The sequence below is a fragment of the Petaurus breviceps genome, unplaced genomic scaffold (genome assembly GCF_028583685.1).
Source record: "Petaurus breviceps papuanus isolate PSGF00001 unplaced genomic scaffold, PetGlider_PUasm1.0 379, whole genome shotgun sequence".
Classification (NCBI taxonomy): domain Eukaryota; kingdom Metazoa; phylum Chordata; class Mammalia; order Diprotodontia; family Petauridae; genus Petaurus; species Petaurus breviceps.
In genome coordinates this window covers 73,299-80,737 of record NW_027186303.1, presented here as the reverse complement: position 1 = coordinate 80,737, position 7,439 = coordinate 73,299, and the positions used below count along the sequence as shown (strand labels likewise).

Below are 7,439 nucleotides of genomic sequence, written 5' to 3'. Positions count from 1 at the left end.
CAAGTCCAACGGGGCATGGAAGATCTTTAAATCCCATAACCCTTACAGTCAGGCCCTGGGAATGCAGTCCAAGGACAAGGCATACCCTCTTGGGTGTTTCTCAGCATCCCCAGAGCCCCGTTCCACAAGAGCATGTGGCCCTGGCTATAATGTGTGAGATAGAAACAAGCCCTAGCCTGGGAAGCAGGCATGTTCTTTCCAAAAGGACGCCCTGTTCCAAGATTTCTGTTGTGTTGAATATGATCTCTTTTCTCATCCCCACCTCGCCACCCCCACCTGACCCCTGAGACTTGGCAGCTGGAGCTGGAGGATGACTTAAATTTCATATTGGGGCCTCCAGGTCAGTCACTTGGAGAGGGGCTTGTTCTCTGCATGGAGGGTAAAGGGCTCTCCCAGCCCTCCCCCCACTTCTGACCCAGTGTGAGAAATGAAACAGAAAGAGATGAGAATAACACTCCCTTTGTTGAGTACTGTTCTAGATGTCAAGAGGCTTAGGATGGGGAGCTTGGAGGGGCTTTAGTTGAGGTCTCTTGTTTTACAGATGAGGAAACTGAGGCCATAGAGCTTAAGTGATTGTTCAGTACAAAGGGAGGGAATTGACCGGGTTCTCTAACATCTAATTCAGCCTTCTTTCTACTGAACCACAGATTCATTAGCTTAAAAAGACCAAGGTCTCCCACTGCATCCTGGGCCATCTGCAGTTGTCCTGATCTATATTTGGCCACTGGACCCAGATGGCTCTGGAGGAGCCCTTGCATGGCCCTCCCTCACTTAAATTCAATTCTTGTGCATGTTGTGGCATCACCTCCCTGATGTCATGGTCCTCTTCAAGAACAAAGGACAAAACACAATCACAGACTCATAGGATCAGAATCAAAAGACACTTTGAGGGCCATCTTGTCCAGCTCTTTTCTGTGTGAATACACCTTCTCCCACACCTGGCTGGTGGTCATCAAGTCTTTATTTGATGACCCCTGGTAATGGGGTATCTATGCCCTCTTTGAGGTGGCTCATTCCACCTTTGGAGAACTCTCCCACCTGAGCAATTTAACTGAAATCAAGCCTAAATTAGGCTCTGCATCCTCCATTCTTGAGGCAGCTAGGTTGTTCAATAGAAAGAGTGAGGAATGTGGAATCAGGAAGCACTGAGTTTGAATCCTGCCCCAAATACCTAGTAGCCTGTTGACTGGACTAGTCACTTAACTTTTCTGTGTCTCAATTTCCTCATCTTTCAAAGGCAGAGATGGGGTAGGGGAAAGGGTATAAAAATAACACCTACCTCCCAGGGTTGTTGTAAGGGCCAGATGAGTTTACATAGAAAAAAATGCTTTGCAAACCTTAAAGTCTATATAAATGCTACTCTAGTGTTATTCATTCTTTGGCACAGCAACCTTTTGAATTCTTGAAGAGATCTGTCCTGTCTTTGCCTTCTTCTAGGGGGCTGTTCCAATTCTCTCTCTGTCTTGCCCCACCTCCAGTTTTCTCTTGATTAAAAATTCCCAGTTCTTCCCTCTGATCCTCATGACCTGAAGGCCCTTCACTGTCCTGACTGCCCTACTTTGGATAATCTCCAGGTGATCATTTTCCTTCCCAAGTTGTGGTGCCCAGCACTGAATAGTTCCAAACCATGTCAAGGAAGGGAGACCTTCCCCTCCTTTGCTTACGATACTGTACTTCACTTAAATCAGCTTGAGGGGGTATTATCATTGGTTGTTATTGAGCCCAATTCCACAACCCCCAGCCTGACTTCCTGAAATGATAAAGCCAAGCTTTCACTATACAATCACTTTGAATGCCTTCAATCAATCAGTCCATCAATTAATCAACAAACACTTATTATACATCTGTTCCTATCAAGCCATGATCTTATAATGATAATTCTGTGGATAAAAAAAAAAGATGGCAGTGAAGGAAAAAAAAAGAATAGATTTTGAAAACACAAACACCCTTATGGTGGAATGGGCACACTCATATTCTTAACAATAATGGGCATTTCAAGCACTTTACGGCATCATTATAGGATTGTAAGGTTCACAAAGCATTCTGCACACATCATCTCATTTCAATTTCCTGACAACCCTGGGTGGTAGTACTATAGGGACCATTGTGTTCCCATTTTACAGATGAGCAAAGATGAGTACAGATGTGATTTAGAAAGGTGATGACTTACTTTACTTTAGAAGACCCAAGTCTTTCTAATTCCATGCCTAGTTCTCTTTCTGCTACACCAGAGGTGTCAAATACAAAGCCCAGCTTGGAAAATATTATAAAACAAATATACAATGAATGATGAAATGTAAATAAATGAAATGTACAATGTGATAGAATATAATAATAAATAATAAAACTAAAATAAAATAAACATATATAATATTATACTTTAACACTAAGGTAACATGTGACTCTGAGGGATCCTTATGTACTTATGGCTAGTTACCCTGGTTCCTATTTGAGGTCAACACCATAGCTGTACCCCAAACTGTTGCTCTTATTGTTTGGATAAAAATCTGGATGAAAAATTTGAGTGCCAAAAGTATGTATCCAGAGTAGGCACCTAATTCTTAGATGCAATTCTAACAAGTCATTAAAATAATAAAACAATGAGATGTTATTGTTACCTTTCATGAATAAATGTCACTTCTGACTGTTGCTAGGGGTTTGACTTTGTCCTGGCTAGGGGACCCCTGGTCTTGCCACATTAATATGGTGAGCTAACAAACATGTTTAGGGCATTTAGGTGGCATAGTGGATAGAGTGCCAGGTCAGGAGTCAGAAAGACCCATGTTCTTGAACTCAAATCTGACCTCAGACACTTACTGGCTGTGTGACCCTGGGCAAGTCAATTTACTGTGTTTGCTTTGATTTCCTCATCTATAAAATGAGCCAGAGAGGGAATGGGGAAATTACTCCAGTATCTTTGTTAAGAAACCCCAAACGGGGTCATGAAGAATTGGACATGATTGAACAATAGAGGATATCTATTTGTACCTAACAGGTCAGAAAGAATTGTTCCCCTGCACCCCTCCCCCCCCACACACGTTTTCCTTGTTTTAAAGGCAGGACTGGGGAAGTTTGATTGGTTGTTCAGGTTCCTAGATAAGGAAACTCATAGAATTGTTTGCGATAATTACGGCAAAAAACCTGTGTGTGTGTGTGTGTGTGTGTGTGTGTGTGTGTGTGCGCGCGCGCGTGTGTGTGTTGTACCTTACTGCACTATGCCTGTTCCCTCCCTCCCTCCTCCTTCCCCAACAATTTATTTTCCTGTCAAAATATCCTGAGTTCCATGCTGTGCAGTCCAAATTGCTGCTATTAGTTTAATTGAGACGGAGCAATTATGAATAAATCTCATGCAGTGCCTGCTGAAATTGCCGCTATTAGTTTAAATGGGGACAGGGTGATTAGTCATTCACCAAGTACAGCTCACTCCCTTCTTACTGCCGCCCCTGTGGGTGACAGAGGCCCTGGGGTCCCCCAGAGGCATAATAGTCATCCGGCTGACCAAAGGAAAGGGGAAATCGGGCCCAGAGAGGAAACTGAGTGGGGACCCGAGAACTGCCTTCATCTGAAGGCTGTTATGTGGGAGAGACCCCAAGGATAGGACAATGAATGGAAACCGTCATGACGCCCTTGTGTGCTTGTCAGAAAACCTTCCTTAACAATGAGAGCCATCCCAGAGCAGAATGGGCAGCCTTTGGGGGTGGTGGGGTCCCAGAAAGGCTCAGGTGGACACACTTTGGAGGTCGCTATAAAGGGGATCCCGGGGCAGAACAGCTGGACTGCATAGTCTCTGGTATGGCTCCCAACCCTTAAGATTCTGGGATTCTATGAGAGGCTCAGGGCTGTGATTCTAATTAGTCCCACAGAAGTACAGCAACAGAGACAGAAATGACCACAGTAAAGTAAGAAGGGGAAATAGAGGCGCAATCCTATCTCGTGTCTACTCACATTCACCTGTGAATTAATCAATTATTGTAGGATTCAGCATTGGAAGGGACCTCTTGGGCCATCATTGTGAGGAAACTGAGGCCAAGAGAGGTGAAGTCACTTGTGTAGGATTGAGTGGGTAGTGAATGACAGTCCTTAGACTATAAATCCATTATAGTCTTTTCATTGCATGGCATTACATTGATGTACAATAAATAGGGGAAGGAGAAGGGGAAGGGGAGGGGAGGGGAGAGAAGGGAAGTTAGGAAGTTAGGAGGACCTTCCTAACAAGTAGAATGGGCTGACTTGTGAGCTAGTGGATTCTCAGCAAAGATTAGATTAACACACTTCTTGTAAAGACTACTTCATTTTCAACTAAATATAATAATTTGATGAACTCTTTGGTCCTCAGTTTCCTTCACCATAAAATGAGTTGGTTGGACTAGATGAGCTCAAAGGTACCTTCCATCTGTAAATCCATGATCCTACAATGTCTCTGGGCCTTAGTTTTCTCCTCTGTAGTATAAGGCAGTCTCTGAGATCCCAACCAGTCCTAAGTCTACAATACTATGAACTTGTTTGAAGGGGTCATTCAGTGTGTAAGTGTGTGTGTATGTATATATGCATGTGCATGTACATTTATGTGTGTATGTGTATGTGTGTGTCTGTGTGTCTATATATGCCTGTGTGTATGTGTGTCTATGTGTGTATGTGTATGTATGTGTGTATGAGTGTGTGTATGTGTATATGTATGTGTCTATGTGTGCATGTGTCTGTATATATGCATGTGTATGTGTGTGTGAGTGTGTGTGTGTCTGTGTGTATGTGCGTGTATGTATGTGTTGGAGGAGGTGCCTTTCAAAAGTTGAAAAACATCTCCTGAAACATCAAACCCTCTACTAAGTCATGAGAGGCCCTCTTCAAGGGAGCCCTGCTGGAACAATTTCACAATGTCCCCCTCCTGGGATAGTTGTTTTTTTTTTTTTGTGTTGTGTGAAGCCTCCTGATGGTCCAAGGTGCATCTTGTTTGTTTCCTTCTGTGGCCATAACTTTTAAAACGAAAATAACCTCTAACTCCCAAAGTAGCTACTCTGTCCTTGAATGACCTGAGCTCTTTGAAGTAAGAAGCACCCAAGAAAGATCTTCCAAAGAGCCTGCTAGGGGCAGGCACTTTCTAGCCATCCTTTGCCATTAAGCTTACTGAGCCAGTCTTCCATGTTTCAGGAACTGGACCCAGAGATGATGTGGAAGGGTTGGGACAGCCCAAGGCAGGATCCTACAATTGTCAATTTAGAGCTGGAAGGGGACCTTGGAGGTCATCCAGCCCCACCCCCTCATTTAATAGAGGGGGGGCATGACACCCAGAAAGGGGAAGTCACTTGCGCAAGGTCATACAACAGAAGAAGGATTTGTATCCAGGTCTTATGACTACAGATTGAGTTCTCTTTCCCCTGGTGTACCGTGGCAACAGAATTGCCATGTGAAGGTGCCAGGTCTTATGCAGGGCAGAACGTCTTAGGCTCTTAAGGAGAAGGGACCTCAGAGAACATCTAGGCTAGTCTTGCCCATGAATTCCCTCTAGAACACACCAAGTAAGCAGTCACACACCCTTTCTTTGAAGGACCTCCATTGAGGGAGACCCCACAGTCTCCTGTGGCAGCTTACTCTATGTATGTACAGCTTTGAACTTTGGGTGGCTTTTCATTGTGTTAGTCAAAATCTTCCACTTTATAGCTTCCACCCACTGTGTTAGTCAACAAGCATCTACTATGATGGGACTGTACTGAGTACTAGGCAATGGAAAGAAAGATGAAAGATAGTCCCTGTTCTCAAGAACTCAGAGTCTAATGGGGGAGACAACATACAAACAAAAATAAGATAGGCTGGATAAATTGGACGTTTTCAATAGAGGGAAGGTGCTGACATTAAGGGTGATGGGAGAAGGGTTCTTGCAGAAGGTCAGACTTTAGCTGAGGCCTAAGGGAGGCTGGAAAGCAGAGATAAGGGAGGAAAGAGTTCCAAGCATGGCAGACAGTCAGTGAGAATGGCCAGAGTCAGAAGATGGGCATAGAGTTCAAGGAACAGAAAGGGAGCCAGTGTTACTGGATCACAGAATATGTGCTTGGAAAGGTCAGAAGGGACAAAGTTATTGAAGACTTTGTGACCCTAATGGGATTTGTATAATTGATGCTGGAGGTAATTTGGGGCTATTGGAGTTCATTGAATGGGAAACTAGGCCATGGTCAGAGGCAGGCTTTAGGAAGATCATTTTGACAGCTGAATGGAGGATTGAGTGGAGTGGGGGGAGACTTGAGGCAAGCAGAGCCACCAATGGCTGGGTTTGTGCCAGGACCATGGCAATTTCAGAGGAGAGGAGGGGCCATATTCAGGAGATGTTCAGAGTTAGAAATGACAAGACTTGTGGACTGATTTTGGGGAAAGATGGAGAGACACCTTTGAGTCCAGGGAACCAGAAGGATGGTGGTCCTAGTTCTGATCTCTACCACCAAGAGACCAATTTTGTTATTCAGTCATTTCTCAGTCATGTCCCCATTTGGGGTTTTCTTAGTAGAGATATTGAAACAGTTTGGCATTTCCTATTCCAAATCATTTTATAGATGAGGAAACTGAGGCAAAAAGGGTTAAGTGACTTGCTCAGGGTCACACAGCTAGTAAGTGACCAAGGTTAGATTTAAACTCAGGTAGATGAGGCTTCCTTCCTAATTCCAGACCCAGCAATCTATCCACTGCACCACCTAGCTGCCCTACCCAGAATAAACCCTCAGTTTAAAGATGACTCACATCCTTCAGGTGAGTCTTTTCCTCTCTGCGTTGAGCACCCCAGAGCCTTTACTTGACTCTCGTGCCTCATGAGACCCTTCATCCCCCTGCTTGCTCTTCTCTGGGTCTGTTCCCAGAGAAGCTTTTAAGTTTTCATCCTAAAATAGCACACTTACAATAAGACTTCATTTAAAACTCACTAGAAAAGCATTCTGGACATTGGGAAGAGCCTATTCAAAGGCATAACTCAGAGTTGTAAGGTTGTGTACTAATATGGCATCTGCTCCCTCTTTCTCTCTCTGCCTTGGCTCATTTATCCTAAACTACCTTCATGTTGGTAGGTTTGCATTCCAGCCAGAGTTATTCATCTACTATTTGAGCTCTCTCTCTCTGTCTCTCTCTCTCTGTCTCCCTCTCTTCTCTCTGTCTCTCTGTCCTACTTGACACTTGATTCTAACTGTTTCTTCCAAAGTGTTTTTGGGAATAGGGAATCAGAGGACCTGGGTTCAAATCTCAGCTGAGCTACTCACAGCTTGTGTGGTCTTGGAAAAGTCACTTCTCTCTCTCTCTCTCTCTCTCTCTCTCTCTCTCTCACAGTTAGAATCAACTGTCAATCACTCTATCTATACAGAGAGCAGAGAGGGTGACAGTAAGAGAGAGTTCCAAAGTGTTTTTGGGAATAGGGAATCAGAGTACCGGCGACAAATCGTCAGCTGGGCTTCTAGGAAGTTGTG

The 7,439-nt window shown here is 44.1% G+C and overlaps 1 protein-coding gene across 1 annotated transcript in view; it reads left to right on the top strand.

The window, feature by feature from the left end:
- Nucleotides 1–7,439, top strand: part of PAH (phenylalanine hydroxylase) — a 73,423-nt gene that overhangs the window by 36,483 nt on the left and 29,501 nt on the right. The window lies entirely within an intron of this gene.